The sequence below is a fragment of the Cryptomeria japonica genome, chromosome 6, assembly GCF_030272615.1.
Source record: "Cryptomeria japonica chromosome 6, Sugi_1.0, whole genome shotgun sequence".
NCBI lineage: Eukaryota > Viridiplantae > Streptophyta > Pinopsida > Cupressales > Cupressaceae > Cryptomeria > Cryptomeria japonica.
Genome location: NC_081410.1, coordinates 401,792,759 through 401,820,560, shown reverse-complemented (window position 1 = coordinate 401,820,560; position 27,802 = coordinate 401,792,759).

The following is a 27,802-nucleotide window of genomic DNA, read 5'->3' as shown; positions in this document are numbered from 1 at the left end:
TCAGATTTCTTTATGCAATACCAGTGACTAGACGACACCTAAATGGAGGATTTAATCTATACGAGCACAAAATTGAGCTAAATGGATGCAAGATTAAGCTAGATGAGTGAATATTGAAATAGATGAATTAAAATAATCATGATTAAACTAATATGCAATAAACTAAGATGTAATATTCTCAATGCACAAAATCTCAATGATCCTAAAGCAAAAACAACATAATAACAATAAACCGTCAGGGTAATTTTGAATGAGAGATGAGAGCCTGAATTTATAGAAAATCCAGAGAGAGACCAACAGTCAAGATCAATTAATGATGAACGACAAAGATTCTCCAAGAGGAAGTACAATCTAGGTGAATTGATGTGATTGGCTACTTTTCTCAGCTTTAAAGGAAACTGAATTAAATTTAAGATAAAATTAGAAAAACTGATTTATTTCATATTTTTATTCAATTTTGATATTTAATTGTTTTTATGATATTTTTCAATTTAGGTCCTTTTTTTATTTCTTTTGCCAAATTTAATATCGTTTTTTCAAATTAATTTCTTTTTTTGCAAATTAATTCATTTTTAATGATTTAATGGCAAATTGATTTATTAATTAAACATGCTAAGATATTTAATTTAATAAATAGGATAATTTATTAAAATGATTTACTTGGAATGGTTAATTAAATAAATAAAAATTGAATTAATATGGAATGATTTATCTGCCATGTAACATTGATGATTGAGGAATTAATTAATTAGGTGCTCATGATTGACTTAATTACCTTTGGTTAGGACCTTGGTGATGTAGCCGAGATTAGGGGCCCATGGTTTAGGTGACCATTTTTAGGGTATTACAATCCCATGCTTCTCACAGAATGAATTGAACTCACCGGAACAAAATTCTCCACTTGTATAAGATCTCAGACACTTCACCTTCAATGTAGACTTAGTCTCAACCTTTTCTTTCAATATCTTGAACTTGTCCAACACTTATGATTTCTCCTTCAAAAAGACAACCAACATCATCCTATAATAATCATCAATTATTAACATAAAATATCTATTACCATGCACACTTCTAACATTTGTAGGTCCACATAGGCCAGTATGCACAAGATCTAGCAATCCATCTGATGTATACTATTTGCTTTTGAACGAAATCCTTGTTTGCTTACCCAACTGGCATTCCTTACATACCGGACTAGCATGTTTAACAATCTTAGGCAGATCTCTAACAACATGTGTAGAATTGATCTTAATCATTGCATCAAAATTTACATGACACATTCTCCTATGCCAGAACCAACTCTCATCTATTTGAGCAATCAAAAGAATTTTCTCACTAGCATTCAAATGAAAAATTTTACCTCTACTCTTAGTTCCAGATGCAATTTCTATACTAGAGGCATTTAAGATCTTGCATTTTCCATCCTTGAATCGTAGATAATAACCTTTATCAACCATCTGCCCAACACTCAAAAGATTATGCTTCAAACCTTCAACATACAAGACATCATTAGTGTTATGCTTACCATCAAAAGAAATAGAACCTCTCACATGGATCACACATGCTTTCTCATCTCCAAATCTAAATTTTCCACCATCATATCTTTCCATACTCACAAATTTACTTTTATCATCGGTCATATGATGTGAACAACCACTGTCAATTACCCATTCATCTTTCTCTTCAACTTTAGTAGCTAAATCTTTCTCCTCAATAGTACAGCTAGTGGAGTCAACAGGTATAGGTCTATCTTCCTTAATGGCAATAAATACAACTTCATCTCCCTCTGATTCTTCATCTATAATACCTTCATTAGCAGCATAGTAATAGTTCTTCTAATTTCTATACTTTCGATTATGCTTGTGAAGCTTGTCATGATTTTCATATCTATCATTCCTATCATTCTTATCAAACTTATCATGCCTATCATACTTAGCCATTATCTCCAAGAATCTAGAAGAAAAATGTCCTATCTTATTACAAGAGAAACATTTCAAAGGCAACTTTCCATCATACTTACCAGCTCCCTTTCTTGCTCTTCCATCTCTCTTCTCTTTCTTTCATATCTAGATATTATTCACTCACCAGGATCATATTTCTGCTTACTGGATACAGATGCGGATGCTATGAATGCAGTCTCAGAATTTCCATGTGATTCTCCAAACTCAATTAGCTCAAATGCAACAATCTGTCCAACCGACATTTCTCTTGTCATTATAGTCACACTCCAGATCTCATCAATAGCAACAACTGTATGTTTATAAGGAGACAAAGATCTCAACACCTTAGCAACAATTTCATCTTCCTCAATAGTTACAACAACACATCTGATACCTACGACAAGATCATTCACCTTACCCATGAAAGAGTGTATGTTTTCATCATCTCCCATCTTCAACATCTCATATTTTCCTTTCAAACTCTACAACTTAGCAAACCTTCACCTATTTATCACCTTCACCCAAATCTCATGTGCGGTCTGAAGTCCCATTACATTTTTCAACTTTGAATCAGTTAGGGCACTAAGCAATGCTTCTTTTCCTCTAATATTATGTTTATTTTCCTTGATCTAATCAGGAGTAGATGGTCCATTCAGAGGAATAGTATAGGCATTCTTTGTAATCTTCCAATAATCTTCACTAAGACATTTCAAGTGCACTTTCATCCGGTCCTTCCATATAGCATAGTTACTCCCATCAATTCTTAGACTATCCTTCTTAAATATAACACCTTGAGATGCCATCCCGAATCTCCTCAAGTGATTAAGCTTTTAATGGAGAATCTAGCTCTGATACTAATTGTTAGTAGCAATCAAGAAGGAAGACTGAGAGGGGCGGGGGTGAATCAGTCTCCATTGGAAAAAAAAACTTAATCACAAAACACAGATCTGATAAACTGTAGTAATAACAAAGACAATCAAATTGAAACCACAACACACAACACCAAGATTTTGATGTGGAAAACCTGGTTAACGAAAAAACTATGGTGGGAACCTACCCACAGTAAGATGATACTCTGCAGTAGTATGTGAAAATATTACAATGGGGAATGCACATGCATTCAAGCACACTACCAAGAGCTCATTGTTCAAAAGATAATGTCCTAGAAGGCTACAACCTTTTGGGAAGTCTCACTGACTTACAACAAGATTCAGACTACAATCTGGAAGAAATAAACCGAAAGAATAATATCTCCAAATGCCCGATTACTGTTCCAGTTAAGCGTAGACATTTTCCCTACAATACCAAACTCTCCTCAATACTACACCAAAGGATGAATCACTTGTTCACCCATACATCTCTCTTTGATAATGTAGACACAACATCAATCACCAAATTACATGATAATATCACCTATATATACAAATCATCAACCTTGATAACAAGATTGGCTAAACCCTCAACCCTCAATTACAAAATTACAACACATGATACAAAGATTGACCAATGAACCAATATAATAATTTACATAGCATAACATGGTCCTAAAACAAATTCCCAAACACTCAACTCCACCAAAAATCATGCCAAGATCAACCGCAACACGTTACACCACTAGGAAACCACATAACATGAAAATCGTCACTGGTTGATAGAAACCACCAAAAAATCACACAACGATCAATGTGAATAATCAAAACAAATAGGACACAACTAGGAATCACCAACAAACACATTAGAATCATAAGGAACAACTGCACCAACACCACTTATCAAATCTTCATCGGTGAACGTTTGAAAGCTCAAGAACACAAATAATCAACAATTGTCACAAAGAAAGATTTGATAAGTTAAGATACACAAGGTCATCCACAACAATATCCTAAAAAACTTAGCACAAGATCTGATCACATTGGAATATACCAGAGGAAATACCAAGCTCTGCAAAACAATGATCAACAAACCAAAACAATGAATTGGATAATAAGATCTTCCCAATCTGCAATCACCAGAGCAATACATAGGAATGTGGTGACATCAATGACAACAAAATATCTTAGCATCAACAATGACCAACAATATCCAATTGGATTCTCAATGGTATCCAATTTTTCTCCCTTATCCACATAATCTTCATATTCTTCAACATGTTCTGTTAGTGTGACCATGGCTAATTCAACAATTCCATCTCCTTCCGAGTTCATATCCTCATTAACCCATTGCTAATTATTGGAGTGAATTGTTGGTTTCACTAGAGGATAAAGTGTTAATTCCTTATGTTTATGACTATTGGAAATGCTCATACTGCCTGATCTGCAATCTATGAGAGCTGCAACAATTGCTAACCAAGGCCTTCCAAGAATAATTGGATATCCTAATGCTTTTCTTCTAGCCTTTAGTACCAAGAAATATACTAGATAATCCCATGTGTCTATAGTTATTGTGACATTTTCTAGGGCACCTTTAGGTTTATTAGTAGACTAGCCTGCCAATTGAAGTACAATTGTTGTTGGTTGGAATTAGGTCATTTTCAATATTTTAGTTGTATCTGCTGTGATAAAATTTATGACCGCTCCTAAATCGATCAACACATTTGATATTTAAATTCCTCCTATTCTCACGGTAATCACATGACTCCCAGGGACACTATATTTATGAGGAAGTAATCTTCCTGATAAGACATCAGTAAGTTTAGTTCCTAATTGTATTGTAGGTTAAAACTTTTGTTTTCTACCAAGTATTTTAACACAAAGTGACTTAATGAGCTGATTTATTTCTAGAATATATTTGATAGCTTTAAGCAAAGGTATTTCAATATTAAAATTTTTCAACTTCTGAAGAAATGGTGAATCTATCAGATTGGTATGATCTGATCGGGAGGAGTCCAGACCTTTATGTGGTGTATCAAACTGTTTTTCATATGGCGCTTTATCCGTTACTTTCTTATCGTTGTATGTGTCTGGTTCTTCTTCCATTATTTCTTCTACATCTCCTTTCTCTTTAACATTATATTTAAAATGGACATCGTGATTCCTTAATTGGATATCATTCACTTCAATAACATTTAAATGAGGATAAACATCAACATTGTATGCTTGTTGAGGACAGTTGTTTTTGGGATTGGGAATTGGTTGCACAAGAATATGAGGTTGGTTAATTTGTTCATTGGCAATATTTGGACCAATGATAAGAGGTGGAGGTTGTCCCCAAGGATGCTTTGGCCCTTGATTTTTCCATGGTTGAAATTGAGGTTTATTTTGTTGCCATGGTTGTTGATTTTGTTGCCACTGTGGGTTCCACTATGGTTGATTCCATTGATTCCATTATGGACTAACCCATTCAGGAGGTCCCCAAGATGTAGGAGGTGATTGCATTGGAGGAGGTGTCCATTGATTATAGTTCAAGTTATTCCTAGGACCATATTGCCCCGTGTCAAATGATTCTTAATTTCTAGCAACAAATTGCAAGAACTTGTAGCATGGCTTCTCTCACAGATTTCACATATTTCTAGCTGATTCATTGGACTCTCCCTCAAAAGATGTTTTCCCCTACATTTTGAGCAATAGATGGCTAAAGGCTCCTTGTTTTTCTTTTCTAAATGAGTATTAAAATGGAGGAGTATATAAATTTTCAAATTTGCTAGCTCTTCCATAACTTGAGATACATCAGGTCCTAAAGCTTTGTTTAGTTTGGAACCTCTAGTTCCGATTCTTGTTCTCAAGTACTTTCTGCAAATATTAACAATTTCCTCTAAAGGAATTTTTGTTGGTGTAAATAAATATTCATCATGGATATTATTACACTTTACTTAAGTTAACTTAGGATAATGCATCTCTTTGTAGTTTGGATATGAGACACTTAGGGAAGTGTGCACATAGGGATATAGCTTGTAGGAGAAATTCCACCTTTTGTGGTCTTATTTTGCTATTACACTCCACATTCAGTGGGTCATCCACCTCTTGTGGAATATTATATTATTTCTCCTACCTACTCATAGTATTTATTACCTACCCTTGTTTCTCATTGAGCCACATGTCATGATTGTGTGCTCGTATATCCATATGGCCTTGCCTATATAAGCAAGCTTATATTCATTGTATTGGTTAATCCAGTTGATCATTTGTATATTGATGAGAATACAGTTTGTTCTTGTCATTCTATTGTCTCTCTTTATGCTTTTCATTGTGCCCTTGATCTTGGAAAAATCTCACATGGTATCAGAGCTATTGGGGCTTCATTGATTGGTTTTGGGAGACATCTTGGAAGGCTTCTATTTTCGGATCTGAGGTATTGCACATTTTGGAGGCATCTGAGAGCGTTTTCGACCTCACCATTACGTCTGGGAGGCCATTTCCATAAAAATTGAGTATAAACTTGACCTATTTTGGCGAAAGTCAAATTTTGGGTTTTGGAGAATTTTTTTGCACAATTCGGGCAGTACGGTACAAAATTTTTGGATTTTTTCAAAACAAAAAAAAGAAATTATTTTTGAGATTTTTTTTGGGGGGTCCATACCTTCTGCCTAGTTAGCAACGCATAGTCAGTGCCCAGTCAGCCTGGTCGAGGGGTGTGATGGCCATTTTGATGGTCAGACGACCATCAAATTTAGCATAGTGTTTTGCTGACGTCAACTTTTTTTTGAAAATTTTAGACCTTCTCTGTTGAGCAGTTTGGATTTTTTAGTCAACTTTGGAGGCTCATAACTTGCTCAATTTTTCTCCTTTTTGGGTACAATATTTTTTTATTTGGGCTAATTTTTCGTGCTCTTCGCAGTGGTGTGGTTATTTTCTAATTTTGGTGCATAGGTTTTTTGGAATTTTTGGATTCTCTCAGCTGTACCTATCCAATCCTCAATTTTGCAACTTCAAAGGCTTCGTTTGAGCTCATATGACCTCCTTTTCAGGTGCTCGTTTTTTTGAAAGTGCATATTTTTTTTTTCTAATTTCATAATCTATGATCATTTTTTAGAGATTTTGAGTGGATATTGTACTGTCAGATATTGGTCTTTTTTGACCTATTTGGTACTTGTAATTTGCTTGGATCTTAGTTTAGATCACTTGCATTATTAGTTTGAGTCTCTTTTGGCCTTATTAAGGCAGTTGTAAAGTAGAAATCAGAAGTCTACTTTGCCATTTTTTGCAAGTGGCCCATTGTACACGCACTAAGTATAAAGTGCCAAATCATCATTTTGGGGGGTGGTTCTTTGATTGAGTGAATTTGGAGGGGGGTATTGTGTGATTGTGCCTCTCTTTCCTTGTGCTCTTTCATTTTTGTTGCAATGAGTCCTCATAAATTTCCACCTTTAACTCCACATAATTATGCATCTTGGAAAATTAAAGTATGGAGCAAATTAATGGAAAAAGGTCTCACACATTACATAGATGGAACAATACCAGCACCACCTAATCCTAAGGCTGATCCTAATTCTTAGTTAGAATGGCTCACTAAGAATTGCATGGCTCTTGGAACTTTGCGTAAGTATGTATCAAATGACCTTATTTTTCACATTGAGAAGTGTACTACAATCAAAGAGGCTTGGGATATGTTTCATAAATTGTATGGTCAAGTTGATGAAATCAAAGGTTACAAGATTGAAAATAAACTCACCAACTTGGATCCCAAGAGTTTTGATACAATCCAAGATTATGTCACCAAAGAAAATGAGCTAAGAGCAAAGCTTAAGGATTGTGGAATTGACAAAAAGGATGCTCAATTGATATTCAACTTGTTGGACAAGCTTGCACCAGAATATGCAGCATTTGTTTCAAGCTTCCAAACTCATCGTTTGATAGTGGGGAGTTCCTACATTATGCCTTCAATTGATGCTTTCACATAAATGTTGATATTGGAACAATCTAAGTTGTTGAACATGGGGCTTCTCAAGTCTTCAAAGTCCAAGGCTTTGGTGGCTAATCAAGGGAGTCAAGGGAGTCAAGGCAAAGATTCCAACAAGAAGAGGAAGCAATCTAAGTCAAAGCCACAACATGAAAATGGGCAATCATCCTCTCCATCACAAGGTGATTTTTCATCCTCTTCCAAGAAGGGGAATCCACCTAAGAAGGATAAACCAACTTGTGCTTATTGAAAGAAGTATGGTCATGATGAGAATCGATGCCACACCAAGAAAGTTGATGAGTTGACAATTCTTCTTAAGAAAAACAACATCAACTTGTCATCCACCTACACAAAGAAGGATTCATCTCCTTCCTCTTCCTCACAGTCTAAGGGAAAAGGGCAAGCATTTGTGGCAACAACAGGTTCTTCACAATAGTGGATACTTGACTCGGGTGCCTCTTATCACATGGGTTCTACAAAGGAGAAGTTTTCTTCATTGGAGCCATCAAAGGTACCTCACATTTACATAGGTGATGATACAAAAGTTGAGTTTGAAGGGAAAGGTTCAGTTGACATGGATGATGGAACATTTGAGAATGTTCTCTATGTTCCTAGCTTGTCTACCAACCTTCTCTCTATCTACCAAATCACTCACTATGGGAATGGGAAAAAGGTTGAGTTTACACCTGATTCAGTTGTGGTAAAGGAACTTGATGATGATGCCTTGGTAGCAGTGGGGCAAGTCAATGAAAACTCAAGGCTTTATTCATTCTCCCATTTTGTGCCAAGTTCTCCTTCTAGGGCCTTGCTTACTTATTCAAATTTAGAAAGTAAGCTATGGCATGTGTGGTTTGGTCACCTCAACTACCGCTATTTTCAGCAGCTCAGCACTAAAGACATGGTCACATGTCTACCTCGAATCATTTTTTCAAAGGGTGTATGTTTAGGATGTTCCATGGGCAAGCATCCCGAGGAGAAGTTTGATAAGGGGAAAGCTTGGGGAGCTTTGGAAGTTCTTCAACTTGTTCACAACGATGTAGCAATTCCATTTCTAGCGCCTTCATTTAGTAAGACCCACTATGTCCTCACCTTCATTGATGACTACTCCCACTTCACTTAGGTCTACTTTCTTATTCATAAGAGTGAAGTATTTGAGAGATTTTAGGACTCCAAGACTCGTGTGGAGAAGCAATCCAGGAAAGTGGTCAAGATTCTTTGCACAGATAATGGAAGGGAATATGTGAACAAAAGACTTGAGGATTTTTTGTACATTTGAGGGGATTGATCTTCAACATTATGTTGCATACACTCTAGAGCAAAATGGAGTTGCAGAGCACAAGAATAGAACTCTCAAGGAATTGGCTAGTTGTATGATACATGCACATTCTCTTGATCCTGCCTTTTGGGAAGAGGCTATCAATTGTGCCACACATATTCAGAATCGGGTTCCTCACAAAGCTTTACAAGGTATTACTCCTTTTGAGGGTTGGGCTGGTAGGAAACCGATTGTGAGACATTTCAGAGTCTTTGGATGTCCATCATGGGCTTGCATACCTCCATAGAAACGCAAGGCATTGGAACCTCAGATTTAGCCTTGCATATTTGTTGGATATCCTAAGGGTGTTAAGGCATATAGATTGATGGATCCTAAGACACATGAGGTGTTCATTGAGAGGAGTGTTCATTTTGAGGAAAGCTCTCCTATCTTGGCCTCTTTATCTCCTCCAACTTCTTCCTTTGTGGATAGTGATTCTAGTGATTCAGATGATGAAACTCCTTCAGCTCCAACTCGCAGGGTTACACCTCCGTAGGGTCCACTTGCAGTTGAGGAGCCTCGTTCTGCACCTCCACCTAGACCTCGTTGGGCTCGAAAAACACTTGAGTTAGCAGGTTCTCTTATTGGGGATCCTTCAGATACATGAAGGACTCAATCACAGGATTAGGACCTTCCCCATGCTTTCAATGCTACCGCTTCCTATCCACAGACATTTTGGGAAGCATCAGGGGTTCCTGAGTGGGACCAAGCTATGTAGGAAGAGTATAGTTCCTTGATGAGGAACACCACATGTGAGTTAGTCCCTCTCCCTAAGGGGAGAATGATGGTTAGATGTAAGTGGATCTATCGGACCAAGTTTGTAGTGGATTGTAGTGTGGATAAGTATAAGGCTTGACTTGTTGCGAAAGGTTTCTCTTAGGTTCCAGGTGTTGACTATACTGAGACCTTTGCACCCGTAGCCAAGATGAACTCCATTCGCTTGACACTTGCTATTGTCGTAGCTCATGGTTGGGCTGTACATCAGATGGATGTGAAGAGTGGTTTTCTTCATGGGGATCTTGATGAGGAGATATATATGGAGCAGCCACGGGGTTTCATCCAGGATTCTTCCTTCATTTGCAGACTAAGGAAATCTCTCTATGGCCTTAAGCAGGCCCCTAAGGCTTGGTATGCCAAGATGTATTCCTTTCTTCTCTCAACAAGGTTCACGAGGTGTCATTGCAATCTGAATGTCTACATTTTGTGATGGGATGACTCTCACTTGATACTTGTGCTCTATGTTGATGATTTGATCATTACAAGGAGCACCGCATCCATCATTAGCAGGGTCAAATCTGCTTTGCATGACAAATTTGCTATGACTGACTTGGGTCTTTTGCACTACTTTCTTGGGATAGAGATTTCACAGTCACCTTTTGGGATTACACTATCGCAGTCCAAGTATGCTCTTGATCTACTTGTACGCTTTCATATGGTTGATTGTAAGCCTGCTCTGACTCCCTTTCTTTCAGGAGTCAAGCTTGAGGCTCGATATTGTTCTCCACCAGTTGATGCCACATTGTATCGTCAGCTTGTGGGTGGTCTCATCTACTTGACTCACACACACCTTGATATTTCATTTGTGGTTGGCATGGTTTCCCGCTTCATGCAGGAACCACATGAGCTTCATTGGAAAGCCGCCAAACACATCCTTCATTACATCCAAGGTACACATCATTATGGGATTCACTATGCATCAGGCACATGACTTCGCTTGGTTGGTTACACAGACTTCGATTGGGCTGGCGATCTTGATGATCGTATGTCTACTTCAGGTTACTTTTTTCACCTTGGTTCAGGTCCCGTTTATTGGCAGAGTAAGGAGCAACATGCTATTGCTCTCTCTTCGACTGATGCTGAGTGTCGAGGAGCTCTTAATGCAGTGACTAAGACCATTTGGCTTCAGCAGATTCTCACAGATTTTGGGTTCACCATTCCACGGTCGACAGTTCTACATTGCGACAATCAGAGTGCTATTGCAATCTCAAAGAACCCGGTCCAACATCAGCGGACCAAACACATCGAGATCCATATGCACTATATCCGAGAGATGATTCAGGAGAAGGTCATTGATTTGCAGTATTGTCCTACAGTGGAGTAGGTTGCATACATATTCACCAAACCTTTCACCAAGAGTAAGTTCTAGCAGTTGTGAGCTCTCTTGGGGGTGCGAGATGTCTCATTAGGGGGGGTCAGCTGATTTCTCCTTCCTCTCTTATGGGGGGACTTTTTCCTCTTTGAGGTTTTGTCCTTCTTCTTTGAGAGTCTTTTGTACATTCATCTATCTTTTGGGGGGGGAGTTTTTTCCCACTGGGTTTTCTCCCTTTCTCTGTTTGTGAGAGATTGCTTTGCATAGTTTTTCTTGCATTTGCATTTTGTACATGGGTACCTATCATGGCTTAGTAGTCGGGACCCATCTTGCATTGTTGACTTGAGTCTTCATTCCCCTAAGTTGCACTTAAGGGGGGGTGTTGGTGTAAATAAATATTCATCATGGATATTATTACACTTTACTTAAGTTAACTTAAGATAATGCATCTCTTCGTAGTTTGGATATGAGACACTTAGGGAAGTGTGCACATAGGGATATAGCTTGTAGGAGAAATTCCACCTTTTGTGGTCTTATTTTTCTGTTACACTCCACATTCAATGGGTCATCCACCTCTTGTGGAATATTATATTATTTCTCCTACCTACCCTTAGTATTTCTTACCTACCCTTGTTTCTCATTGAGCCACATGTCATGATTGTGTGCTCGCATATCCATATGGCCTTGCCTATATAAGCAGGCTCATATTCATTGTATTGGTTAATCTAGTTGATAATTTGTATATTGATGAGAATACAGTTTGTTCTTGTCATTCTATTGTATCTCTTTATGCTTTTCATTGTGCCCTTGATCTTGGCAAAATCTCACAATTTTATTAACATCTCCTTTCCCCATTAAGTTCAAAGCTTCTTTTGATTTGTCATCAATTCCTCGTAAGAAAATTGTTTGACTTATATCATCATTAAGTCCTTTAGCACACCTTTTATACACAAACATGAATCTATCAACATAATCCTCTAAACTCTCATCTTCTAATTGTTTCATTCTAAACAACTCCTCTTTCCTATCTCTTACTCTGCAATAATCTTGGTATTTATCCAAGAAAAATGTTTCCATTTTAGGCCAAGTAGAGATTGAATCATCTTGTAAACCCATAAACCATCTTAATGCTGATTCTTTCAAAGTGGAGGGAAATCACTTCAACTTCTGATTATCAGCCATGTAATCATATGTCTGACATAAGACTTTGAATTCAAAAAGAAACTGACCAAGATCTTCATAAGTTTTTCCCCTAAAAGTTGGTAGTACTGAGGGTGAAATATTTTTCATAGGAGGTCCATTATCTCCTAGGTTCAAATTAATAGGATATGAGAATGTCCTATTAGGTGGAGGATCTCAAGCTTCAACTCTTTCACCCATTTCATTGTTTTGTTGTTGTTCAAAGTGTTCATTTTGTTCCTCAAATTTGTTTTGTTGTTCTTCTTGCAATTGATCAAGGTTATAATGTCTTGGAAGAAATCTTACAAATTGATCTCTAGATATTCTCATCAACTACTCAAATTTTCCTTATCAACACCAAGATTCTAACTTTAATAGTCAGACCTTTTTAATGTTCCCCGACAACGATGCCAAAAATGATGGGCAAGGTCGTTGATGTCACAACTTGCATCATTTCAATTATTATATTATTGACTCAGGGTGTGTCTAAAAGTTGTCTTAGATAAGGATAGTCTCAATTGTGGGGGTTGTGCACTGTAGAATAGTGACTTAGGTTGGATTATGCTCCATCAGGAGCTGTCAGGAACTATCTAGAGATATTCCTAAGATTGTGGTTTTTAAAACTTAAAGACTTTCCAAGATTTAAACTACGAAAATCAATGATCCTAAAAGGAATTCGAATATGTTACTAGAGATCTAGACATCACAAAATTTAAAATTTTAACCATGGAATTTCCTAATCCTATGCTTAAACAACTTTTATCTTCTTAAGAAATCAAATCTATCTTAAATACTAAAAATAAACTTAATGTATGTTTGCTAAAGTGAAATCTACTTTATGCTTGAAGAAAATAAACCTAAATTAAAGTTGCAGAACATAAATCTAATTAATAACAAGAAAGAAATTAAATTCCATGATTATATTTTGACAAAGTTTTTGTTCTTTACTTAGTACCAAATTCTTCATCTTGAGAAAATGAGAAATTACATTCACTTACTATAAATAAACTAATTAATGACTGAAGACTACAACTTCTATGCATTTATCAAATCAAGATCTTAATGAAAATGAAACAACTACGACTTAACCCTTTGTTTTTTTGAGATATTTAAACAAAGATTCTAACAATGTGAAATGAATTTCAATGAATGAAAGAAAACATAAAAGAGAAACAACACAAGGATCACCTCCCTTCAGTTGAGTGGGCCCTAGTCTCCCTTTGGTGGTATCCTTAACACACAAAATCTTAGATCAACTTGCTAATTTTCATTGAAATTGTACTTCCATCATGAAGTAAAAATAGACTTGCTGATTACAAAATGAGAAGCTCCTATTACTGACTAACTTTCCTATTACCTAATACAAGACTCAACGAGATATTTATAGAATCTATTTATTCAAATTCAAATCATGTTATCTGCTTAAAATAGAGTAAAAACAACAATAAAACTGAAAGAAACTTAATCAAAGAACAAGAAAACTTTGGTGCGAAGTGAATGTTTCAAAGAAAATCAATGAAATAAGTGACCTGGAGCATCTCAAAATATGTCATCCAACAGGTGGCCTCTGAACTGTAGTTAACTGATTCGGCTTGCTTGTCCCTCAAAATATATTCAAAATACATGTATGATAGTAAAACAGAACAAATCAACACATTATGACATTCATACTTGCAATTTAATTGAAAAGTGAAACATTTAATCCATAAGATACTATTTCTAATATTGCTTCTAATAAGAAAAGTATAATTAAAAAAAAAGAATAAACATGCAAGTATTTCGGATGCCACCAGGCATATTAGTTCATAGATAATTAAAAAGTTTTAAATATAAAGTATGATTAATAATGCCATGATGAGCCCTCATCACCCTTTAGCTTCCCATCTTCTTGGTGCTTAAAAATCTCCATCGCTATTCTTGTATTTCTTGCTTGCATGATATTATTGTTCTCTGTCATATGTTCTAAACATTTCTTCATGTTTGTGAAAGCCCACTCCTTGTGGTGAGGCACTGTGATAATAGATGCTTCATGAATAGATGTTATAGTTAAATGACGCGTTCACTATTTTGATGTGATAATGTCATTTTAAGCATGTGTTTCTCTTCTCTTGAAGTTGTCAATCTTCTAAAATGTTTGGTCTCTAGGACTACTCTTCTCATGGCAAGGTTTTCTCATATGATAGTTCTTTCATCATTATTGATGGACTGTCCAATCTCTTTAGGTTTCTAAAATATATGGCCTACTACAAGAGTACCGTCTCACTACATATGACCCTCTTTGATTCTAATATAACTGTGGCTTCAATCTTGAACCATTGCACTATATTTTGTTGTCGACCTATTACTGCAAGACTGTCTTTTAAATTTTCATTGTATATTACTTTATACACCATGATTGGATGCCTTCTCCATGATGGAGGCTATCACTTCCGCTCATCTAGCCATTAAACTCTCAAAGCTTATGAGTCTTATTGACTGTGTTTTCTATGTTTGATTGTTCTTATGACTTTTGAGGTTGATATATTTATGATTGTATTTTACATCATCACATGAACTGTGAGATGTAATTTCCCTTCATTGTGGCTGGCCCTAAGATCATGTATGCTACTCATATTTTGCTTACAAACACTAAGCTTGTTGTAGCTGCACCTTATAGGTTTGCTTTAGGATTATGACTTTGTCTTAATCATGCATTATATCAATTATGTGATTGTCCTTTGACTCATGATCTTTTCTTTGTGAAGACTATCATCTCATTGCACTAGGTTCATTTCTCATGATTATACAACCATGACACTACTTATGAGAAGCTCCATGTTGGTGTAGAACTTCCTCATCATTGCATGGTTATACACTAATATCCTAGGAATATTGCCGTTGAATGAAGACTATACTTTGTTGTGTGGAAGACTCCTTGATGACTATCTATTTTTATTCACTATTACCTTGGATACTACAAAGTTCTTTTATAACAGAGAATGCTCACATATATCACTTTTTTTCCTTTTAGGCTCTGTGCTCTCCAATCTTTTAGCTGGATCTGTTCTTCAATCAATGATGACTATTATTTCTCTAATGGAACTATTTCTTGCTACTAAAGAAAGAATTTTCAATGTCTGCTATCTTATTAAATCAAATATATTTGATTTAATATTTTAGCCTTTTTGATCCTTGAAATTCATGAGACATTTTTTTAACAAATTACAAGACTATTTTCTTTCTTTTTGACCTGAAGATGAAAAATAGGTAACATCTGTTGGCATATGGACACTCCAATGAGACATTGTGTGTGATTGAAGGTTTTGTCATTGATGGCAACCTTGCAATCCTATGGCACCGACAAGACATTATAGCGGCAAAAGCATTACACAGGCAACCTTGCAATCCTATGGCACTAGCAAGACATTATACCGGCAAAGCATTATTCAAACAAGACAGTGCACCGGCATCAGCAAGATCAATCTACACCAACACCAGCATAGAAGGAAATATGTATATCGGCACAGAGGCCGACAGGATTTTTGATATGTAATATTTTGTTTATTATTGTAAGCCGACTTGGCAAATTGTAAAATGACTCTTGTATATAAAAGAGATCATTGTAGACATTTGTAGGATATGGATAGGAAGCATAAATAAATTACAAGGCAGACCTAATGTGCGAATTGTAGGTCAAGGGTATATGTAAAGAACAGAGCAAGAACCGGTACTGAATCTGGTATTGAAGATGCTATTGTAAAGCAGTACAGAATATTGGATTTGCATAATCCTCATTGTAAGTCAGTGTGACTTCTTATTGAGCAGTGAGCTCTAGGCAGTTGGCCTTCCTGCATGTGCAGGCCCCTATTGTAAGTAATATTCTCTTATTGGCCAGTAAGTGAATATTGTGGGTCACAAATCCCACTGAGGTTTTTCCCACACCGGGTTTCCTCGATAAACATCTTGTGTTATGGTGTTCTTTTCATGTGGATGTTTTTGATTCTGTTATTTACATTAATTCTTGCATACCGGTATACTGTTACTTTATGTTCTGCATATTCAGTTTTAAGAAAATTACATTACCGGTCAGATACTGATTCACCCCCCCCTCTCAGTATCTATGGGAACCCTAACAATTGGTATCAGAGCTTGGTCCTCTATTTTCAGAAGCCTAACAGCTTGAGGAAGACCTTGACACCGGTAAAGATGGAAAATCTGATGAACCAACTTGAAGGAGCTCTTACTGACTATGATGTAGAGAAGTTGAAAAATATCAAATTAGAAGATGATTTAAAAGCAGCTCAGGACATTATTCAGGCACTTCAAGAAAATCTTACTATTACAAGAAATAAGAGAAGAGAACTTTGTGAAAAATTGCAAAATGAGAATGATGAAAAGGAATCACTAAATGATATGATAAGCAAATTGAAACAAGAGATCATGACAACAAAAAATGAAATGCAGGATATGACTATGAGATTTTGCAAAGAGATTGAGGACAGAAAGAAGAATGAAGAAGAGTTGACCAGAAGACTAAGTGATGTAGTAAATGAGAACACAAGACTTAGCTATGAAAATGACATGTTGAAGACAGATTTGATGCATACTCAGAATGACTCAAATGAACTAATGAGACAAAAAGAAATCTTGGAAAGGGAATTGGAAACTGCAAATCAACACAAAGAAAAATTCAAGAAAAGGTTAGAAGAACTTGGTACCTTATTGAAGAATCAAAAACCCAAAGGTGACACTTCTGGAATTGGATTTGAAGTTGGAGAAAGCTCCGGTACTACAAATACCCAGGATCACAGCAAACCGGTAAAACCTTCTAATACTTACAAATTCAATGGAAAATGCTTTAACTGCAATAAATATGGTCATAGGGCAAATGAATGTAGATCTAGGAATTATTAGAACATCAATCCTCCCACCGGTCAATGCTCCAAATGCAACAAAATTGGTCATAACTCTAAAAATTGTAGAATGAATGTAAGATGTTATGTTTGTGGAAGATTTGGTTATTTATCAAATAAATGCAGAACACAAACTGGCATAGGTTATGGGAAAGCTATTCAGAAAAATAATGTAACTTGTTATGCATGTAATAAGACTGGTCATATTGCTAAATTTTGTAGAAGTAAAGGTACACCGGTAGATAACAAAAGCACTAGTTTGAAAGGTAAAGAAAAGGTTGAAGAAGTTAAGCAAGAATTTTCAAAGCAATGGATTAGAAAAGGTAATCTAAATATTGGGGATACTCCTCCACTGGTAGAGCCAACAAATGCTCCACCGATAGGACAATTTGATGCTCCACCGACAGGACAGAGCAATGCTCCACCGACAGGATGTTCTTCATCAAATTGAAGAAAATTATCTTGAGGGTTTGGCAATCAAATGACACATGTGCTATTATTCCCTCGGTTAGAGAAAAGAAGTTGAAAATAATTCATTACCGACAAATAAGGTTAAGCTAATACATTACCGACAAGCAATTAATGTGGTAGGTAGCAGAAAAGACTTTATAAAATAAGGTTTTTGGCTCCATTTCATTTCACCGTGAATTCAAACTTTCAGAGAGCACGAAGGTTTCCGAGCTAAGGCATTTCGAGCAAAGAGGCAAAGCACTTTAGCAATCAATCCATCCAAAGGCAGAAAAATGTATTTATCATCATGGCATCTTCCTCTGCACCTGAATTCATAGCAAACCCTACAGTAGTCAAAGTTATAAAATGACCTAGGCCCGTGTTTTAGCTAGTTGTTGAGGTAGCTAAGAAAGATGACAACACAGGTGCTTTTTCAAAAATTCCAAAAGGTGTTGTTTATGCAGAAGACCCTAGAATGTATATTCATTGCAACATAGAGGAATTAGGTGATGAAGAAATCAAAAACATGTATAAGTCTGTTATATGTGATGACTCCGGGAATGTGAAACCTGAATATAAAATTGTTGAAACCCTAGGATTCACTGAAATCCTCTGCATTCTTGAATTTCCCAAGGAAGTGGTTAGGATAGTTTTAAGTAGGGTACATGGTTCATTTTTTTGGCTTGACTCAGTGCATAAAATTACAAAGGAAGCTGTGAAAGCAGTAACAGGGTTACCTTCCACCGGTAACAGACCTGACAAAACCAAGAAGGTCTCCAATGACTTAGTAACAAACTTAACTGGTGCAACATCCGACAAGAGATCATTGAGGGTTAATGATGTGACCGATACAAATGTTAGATTTGTTAGCATGATTTTAGGTTACAAAGCAACTCATGCTAATAGGCTTAACTCGGTTTCCAGTTTATGCATAAAGAGTGCTTATGACATGGTTAAGGACAATGTGAAAATTGATATCTGTGAATGGTTAAAGGATAAGTTAATTGACAATTTAGCAAAAATCAAGAAGGATAAGAAAGGAACCTTTAGATTTGGAAATTTACTTGTATGCTTAATGCTACATATAACCAAACAGGCTCCTGGTATAGGCAACAAGGATCTTGGATTTGACATACCGGTAGGAAAACAATTGTCTGACTTATTCAACAACATGGCTGAAAATAGAGAAAAGAATATCAATGAGTATTTCCAAGCACTAAAGGTCGGAATGAATAAGAGGATCAGACTATCACAGGAAATTGTCAACAAATATAAGGATGATATATGCTTTGTAATAAAAAAGGATGAGATCTGGATGGAAGCAGTCATCCTAAGGACAATCTGGGTAACAGAGATGGGGTATGAAATAGATGACCACATAGTGGAAACTTATGCCAAAGCACTTCTGGAAGCCCCCAATGAACCAAAGGAAGAAGTATTTGGCAGTGCTGAGACAATTGAAAGTTAAATTAAATCTAAGAAGAGAGTGAAAAAGGTTGAGGCATTTGTGAGAAAAGGAACCAAACAATAAAAAGCCATAAAAGAAGATGTATTAAAGAAAACCAGCATAACTGAAGATGAGTTGGCAGCCCAACAACCTGAAACTCATCTATCACTGGTATGCACTTCCTCAGAAGGAGATATGCCAACAACTTTCAAAAGAGTTGTCAGGAAAAGAGACCCCTCACCGGTAACCACTCCTTCACCTAGAAGGACAAGACAAAAGCAACAAGCCGTAAGATCTCCGGTCAGGAAAGTCACACCTAAGAAGAAGCTGACCCCCAAAAGGAAGAAGAAGACAAACACTGACTTGGCCCCTCTTGACATATTATTGAATGAGATCACAGAGGAAGGAAAATTGAAAAACATAGGGAAAATCTATGACACCCTATCAGATGATGAGAAAGGACAAGTTGAAGAGAGTGTCATATTACACATGGACATGTATAAAATGTTTTTGTTGCAAGTCTTAAATGAAATTCCTGATGAACTATATAAAAGACTTGAGGCCAGAAGGCAAGGAATAATTGAGTTGGATAAGAAAATAAAAATAGAAAAATTACTTGCAGTATACCCGGTCAACTCTCTTAAGGAAATTGATGATCTGATAGCTCAGGCCAACCGGACAGTTTTTTCCACTGCACACCGGCAAATATCACTAATGGAAGGTAGAGTTACTGAAGTTTCAAAGGAAACAAAAGATGGTTGGGATACACTCTTGGTTGAAAAGGAAAAACAAGAAGAATATAGGAATCCCAAGCCCATTTTGGTATATCAGAAGGACAAAGGGAAAGGTAAAGTTGGTGGACCACCAAGTATCAAGATTAGAGACAACTCACCCCCACCTCCTTTAAATACTCCACCGGTAAAAACAACAACTGCAGAAGATCAATCAGCAGCTGAGAGTATGGACACAGAGGATAATAATCCTAATCCTGAAGTCCTATATACTGTAAATGTTGATACTCAGAAAATCAACATAGTGGTAGATAAGGATACAACAGATAAATCAGGAAACAAAGAGAAACTGGTAGCAGGAAACAAAGAGCAACCGACAACAGATTCAGAGAAAAAGATGGAATCTGGAACACAAATAGAGAAACCAACAGAGCTAAAGGCTCCAGAACAGATGCCACCGGTAAGAAATGATGCAGGAAAACCAGTGCTTAAAGAGATGGAGACACAAATAGACCTACCAGAGGTCAATACTAGCATGGTCACTTCCACCGACACTCAGTTTGTTGGATCACCATCAAATGTAACAGAGGTATTGCTTGAATCTATCAAGAAAATAACTGATTATAGCTCACAAGCTTATAAAGCAATAGATGATTCAATTCCTATTTTGAAATCAATAGCTCCAAATTGTAATATAGCCAACAAAGATTCTTTAGGCCAGTTGGATACACTTTGTAAATATATTTCTGGAAATTTTGAGCAAATAAAGGTAGAATCTATAAAGGAAAGTGTAGAAAAAGAGAAACAAAAATTCTTTGAGGAAGGAATAAAGAAGTGTAACAGGGAATTTGACACACTTCTACCGGAACTGTGCAATTTATTGAAAGAGCACAAAACTCTGTACAAAGACACCTGTAAGATAAACTTTTTGACCATAGATGTAGACAAAAAGATGAGCAAGGTACAGGAAGAGATAAATAAACTTGCAGATAATTTTGTTAACTCACCCGATGCATTATCAGTTTTTGAGGAAAAGATAACAAATTTTGAGGAAGAATTGCTCAAATTAGAAAGAGAGAAAGTGAAAATAATAAACAAGGCAAAATTATTGAGATCTAAACTAAGTCCAAGATTGGACTATTTAGCATCTTTGCGGAAGGAAATCTCAGAGGCACTAACATAGGGAAACAAAACACCAGCAAAGCACTTGCAACATCTCACTGGTACAGTATACAGAATTGAGATAGCAAGAAGTTTATGGATGGTGTAAACTTAATTTTGGAAGATATTCTTCAGATAATAACTACCCAACTACAAGGTTGAGGTTATGGATTGGTACAACTACAAATCTACTAACCTTTGTCATTGATGCCAAAGGGGGAGTAGTAGGATGAGAAAATTCAAAGCACAGGGATCACATGCTCAGGGGGAGCTCTCACATGTTTGGTAACATATTTGGTCTACACATTTTTGGATATCTTTTTGAAATTTCTCATGAGTGTTGCCATCAATGCCAAAGGGGGAGATTGTTGGCATATGGACACTCTAATGAGACATTGTGTGTGATTGAAGGTTTTGTCATTGATGGCAACCTTGCAATCCTATGGCACCGACAAGACATTATACTGACAAAAGCATTACACAGGCAACCTTGCAATCCTATGGCACCGGCAAGACATTATACCGGCAAAGCATTATTCAAACAAGACAGTGCACCGACATCAGCAAGATCAATCTACATCGGCACTAGCACAAAAGGAAATATGTATATCAGCACAGAGGCCGACAGGATTTTTGATATGTAATATTTTGTTTATTATTGTAAGCCGACTTGGCAAATTGTAAAATGACTCTTGTATATAAAAGAGATCATTGTAGACATTTGTAGGATATGGATAGGAAGCATAAATAAATTACAAGGGAGACCTAATGTGCGAATTATAGGTCAAGGGTATATGTAAAGAACAGAGCAAGAACCGGTACTGAATCTGGCATTGAAGATGCTATTGTAAAGCAGTATAGAATATTGGATTTGCATAATCCTCATTGTAAGTCAGTGTGACTTCTTATTGAGCAGTGAGCTCTAGGCAGTTGGCCTTCCTGCATGTGCAGGCCCCTATTATAAGTAATATTCTCTTATTGGCCAGTAAGTGAATATTGTGGGTCACAAATCCCACCGAGGTTTTTCCCACACCAGGTTTCCTCGATAAACGTCTTGTGTTATGGTGTTCTTTTCATGTTGATGTTTTTGATTCTGTTATTTACATTAATTCTTGCATACCGGTATACTGTTACTTTATGTTCTGCATATTTAGTTTTAAGAAAATTACATTACCGGTTAGATACTGATTCATCTCCCTCCTCTCAGTATCTGTGGGAACCCTAACAACATCACCTTTCATTGCTTCTCAAGTCAACTTGACCTCTGCTATCATAGTGTCTCTTCATCATTCCTACTCTATACCTTGACCATGGAATGAGGATATCTTGACTCTTGATGATAGTGGACATAATATCATCAAAGATAATGAGTAACACCTCAAATAGTGACTAAAACAATGAGGACCTATTCAAGCATTAGATGAATCTCCCAAAACAATGTATAAAACTCTTGATTCCAAACCTGTCCTTAACATTGCAGCTACTGCTCTCCACCTTTTTTTTCCATTGTAACTTCCTAAAACTTTCTGTCAATTTACACCTTCACAAAAGCAATTGCAACATCAATTTTCCTTACAACATTTATGTGCATTTACTAACTTTCATGACTTTCCTCTGTGATCTGTATGTTTTTATAGCTGCTTCTTACTACCAAGGGGGTGTATGACTGTTGCCCAATGATAGTGACCTATAGCATGCTACCCATTACCTTGTATAACTTAGGGTATTCATGAAATGTGACTATATATTATGACTTTAATTCTTGGAAAGGCTCTGTTGACTATTTTTTAAATGAATTACCCCTCATCTGGATATTTGTTTTTGCTTGATGGTTAAACTTCATGTAGAGAAATTTTATCAAAGCAATATGAAAACAAAAATGCCTTGATGCCAACAGAGCTGCTGATATTGATAGTGATCATGATGAACTAGTGGACAAGAATGTGCAACACAATCATAGTTGTGTTGAAGTTGAGGTAATATAATAGTTGTTGTGAACAAAAAATTATAGCTTTTGTATTCTTTACTTGACTTACATTAAATTTGCATGACGATTAAACCACATGTAGAGAAATTATATGAAAGCAAAACAAAAAGGAAAAGACCCTGTCAATAGAGCTCTTTGCAAAGCTACACAACTCTAGGACAATGTGTTGACACTAACTATGCTGAATTTGAGGAGTATGTGCATGATATTCATGGTAGTAGTGGTGCTAAACTTGATGTGAGTGCTATGAAACTTTACTTTTCCTTGATTCTAAAACCCTTCATGTATTAATTACTATTATATCCCAAATAATAAACATATAGAATAGTGAATAGACAACTAACACATTGAATGTAACCCGTAGAACAATCAACGATGTGTTCTGATGTTGTTATTCCACCATCTATTGTTCTTGTAATGGCCTCCTCTAGACTATAGTAACCAGTCAAAGTTAGTTTGCATAGGTAATTTTAATAGCTTCATAGCCTCATGGACTATCGTTGCAAGTATCTTCTTTAACTCTTTTCAATGTCTTCTTTTCTATTTTTTATATGGTTGTTAGTAGATGTTACCATCTGCTATCCAAGTATTTTGTCTTGATCTATTTGTCTATAAAGTTGCACCATATGTAGTCACAATTTTCTATTGGCTGTCACTATGCCCTCTACTTGCTATCATGAATGTTAAGGAAAACCATTCCACATGGTTGAAAACTTATTTGTTGCATCTCATTATAGTTTATGTACTGACACTTTCTATTGGGGTTACTATTCCTATTAACTTCATTAAAAAATTGAAAGTGTTTTTTTTATGATGACATGATGCAGTGGAATCTTATCACTATCAAGTCTTAGATTTCTATTTCACTATCCATTATGTTAGGCATACTCTTTCATTTAACTATTGGGAATCTAATATTACATGAATTTTATGCAAAACTTCTCGATAGCTTTCCTGTAAATGCTTCAACATATTTCTATAGCACTTATGGAGTTGTTGCAATGTCTTTTGTTTCAGCTATAGAATCATTGCAATTATTTTTGAAATTTTGTTTTTGCAATTATTTTAACACACACATGAAAGTACTATTTAAGTAAGTAATGGTTGTTTTATTATGCAAAAAAGGGTAATCACTACCTATGTAATATAATGTGTTATTTTTTTCTTTTTGCATAAATGTATTGATAAACTCAAATAAGGAAATAAAGTTAGGGTGTTGAATCTGTTTGCTGGTGTGTTGTGGGCATTGGGTGGATTCAGTCCCTATCTATTGCGCATGAATTCAACATGAAAGGAATAGGAGATGTAAGTGTAAACATTTTAGAGGTCACAAGTAATATACCCCTTTCTTATTAAGACAAAATAGATGGAGTTGTTCGTCTGAAAGAGAAAGAGGGAACCTTCACATGGTGGCCACTAAAATATTTTCAAAAAATGACATTGTTGATCATGTTTATCATGTACTAGTTGTTAGACATCTTGGCTCATTGCTTTATGTAGTATTTTGAATGTGTTGTTTAGGGGTTTTAATTATCATGGTGTATTTGAAAGAGTTGAATCAATCTTTTAATTCTAGCACGTTGTATCTTGTTTGTTTATGTAATAGTTTTATTTGCTTTTATGTTTTAGTTCAAGTTTAATATTATGTTATTTTTGCATTATAAATTTATGGTATTTAATAAATTATTCATATCATGACTATATTTACTACCAATTAATGGAAACTAGTAAATAAAAATGACTAAATATACTACCAATTAATGGCAATTAATGATTACAATGACTAAATAAATGACCACTTAACAACAATCATTGACTAAATTAATGACTAAATATATGACTAAAGTAATGACTAAATAAATGACTACTATGACTAAATAAATGACCAACTAACAACAATCAATGACAAAATTAATGACTAAATATATGATTAAAGTAATGACTAAATAAATGAGTACCATGACTAAATAAATGACCAGTTAACAACAATCAATGACTAAATTAATGATTAAATATATGAATAAATTAATGACTAAATATATGACTAAATAAATCACTACCATGACTAAATAAATGACAGGTTAATAAAAATCAATGACTAAATTAATGACTAAATCAATGACTCGATTAACAACTGCATCAATGACTAAATTAATGACCAAATTAATGACTAAATCAATGACCAAATTGATTAATCAAAACAACCAATAAATAACTAAAATAGTTTAGTCATAAATTTGGTCGCATTATAAATGACTGGTAATAAACTACTAATGGTCATGTGACCAAGATTAGTCATTGATATGCAATTTTTAGTAGTTTTTTTAGTCATATATTGCTGTTTTTGTATTAGTGATCCTTCCTCTAGTTAGACAATATCAAATCCCCATATGTCAATCATACTTTTGGCAAAATATATATGAGGCACTCGTGTTGGCTTTGTTTTTTTTTTTTAATCTTTGTTTATCTTTTTGAGCTCCTTCATTTTGTTTCCTCTTGGTCACCACGATCTTGTATATCATGGTGCACTAGGAATAACAAACCTAAGGGTGTGATCTTGTTTGATATTGTTTTTTCTTGGTGTGTGTTTTCTTGATATGTCCCTTGTATTCTAATGAGATCTCGGTTATCTCATGTTACATTGGGGCATGTCTTCTGCTTGTGGTTTTTCTAGCATCATTTCCCATAGAGTTCTCTAGAACTCCGTGGTGCTAGAATAACCTTTTTGTGTTTATTTGTTAAGTTAGTCCATGCATTGATTGTCTAAATCACCTTGGTTCCTTGTACCCTAGTTCATCATATACAATTCTAAATCAAAATTAGTACTTGCTACATTGGCAACTTGTTCCAAGGGTTCTCATGCTCCATGATCTCTTCATTTGCATTTTTCATTTCATTGTATTTGCCTACTTCTTTTCCATTGTCAATCAAGATTGGGAATGTACACAAGTCCCTGTCTTTCTATACATCATGGTGGCCTTGAAAAATATCCCTGGAGCATTCTACTTTCATCAACATATAGTCCTGCATTCACTGCATTTGCATCTTCATAGCTACCACATGCATTGCATCTTGCATCACAAATGGGTTAGCACATAATCCATATATCATATATCATTACTCATTCTCATGCATCACATCTTGCATCATAGATAGGTAAGTATAAATATGTATCCATCCATCACATAGTCATCTATATGAATATGTACATCTCATACTCCAAAACATCTATCATCTATATGATGTCTATGCATACATCTAATCATTAAGTCATACATGTCCATTTCCAATCATTTCACATATGTCCATGTCATACACATAATCATAAATCACATAGATTACTACATCAACACATCACAACCTGCATCATAAATTTGTCAATGTATATCATACCATCTTATATCATCATCATACCATCTAGCATAAACATTGTTCACACACATCACATCCTACACCATACACATGTTAGCACACCGTATCAAATGCATCCATACATAGATGCATCAAAACATAAAAAGTGCCATACACATGGTGGGCCGAATTAGTCTCCATTATATATATATATATATCAGATCATCAAAACGTCTATCAAAAATATATGTACAAGTGTGTTTGTGTATACGTCATATGGTACATTAGATATAAAAGAATACCGTACATCTCTAAATCATCATGAATAAATGAATGGAGTACACCACTCATGCTAAAAAACTGCATGGGGTGCAAAGAATCAATACAATCAATGAATAGAGTCATGTGTATGGTACATAAAAAATAATCATCACTCATCTGCATTGCTTGTAAAAATGCTCTAGGGAGACTAGGTTGGTCCCTATCTTGGAAGCCCCTATCTCTGACCCTGCCCCTAGGATCTCTCTATGCATCTTGATGATGATATTGTGTTGTGCCCATTTTGTTGTGCGTGGGTCCTCCTACTAGATCCACCGGTGCTTCGGGTGGATCTCCCTATCTCTCTACTGGATCTCCTATCATGGGAGGAGTTGGCTTGTTTGGCTCAGGGGGGGCTATGTCTCTCTTCAGAGGGATGACCATCTCATATCGTGCTTTGTACCAGCACGCTTGGTGTGATAACTCTTGAATCTCTTGAAGCTACCTCTTGATGTCTGCGGCTAGGGCTTCCTCTCCTCCTCTCCCACTGTCAAATATCCATTGTGTCATGTCCCTCTCTTGCAGGTATCGGGATACCCTCTCCTATGTCCTTTATTATGTGTGATCTATGACATCCCTCATAACTATGATCGTGTCCATCTCTTTTTGCAACCTACCCCTGTTTGCTTGCAATCAGTCCCACTCTCCTACCCATCTATCTCTCCCGCCTCAGACTATCCCTCTCTATAGTGATCAGCCACATTGTCTCCTCTTCCTTGGCTAATTCCTTTTCCAATGACTATGTGTGGGTTGTTGGATCTAGCATTGCTCCTGATCCCTCCCCCCTCTCCTTCTGCCTCTTATCATATGGGCCTGCCTTGTGTCTGGGTACCCTATCCCTACCCCTGTGCTTGTGTGGGTGTGTATACACCATTGTCAATGTCCATGGCCTATGGGTTATTTTCCCTATCTGCTCCCCTTGTCCTTGCTCTCTTCATCCCTCTCCTAATGGGCATTGCTGGTGCTGCCAGAATCCCCCTTGCCCTCCTCTAAATTGTGGTTGTTGTTGCCACTGTGATACCTTGGGTTAGCTGATATGTGTCCAATCTCATGCCACTCACCTCTGCTGCCCTCCTTCATGCCCCTAATGGTGCCAAACCTAACATG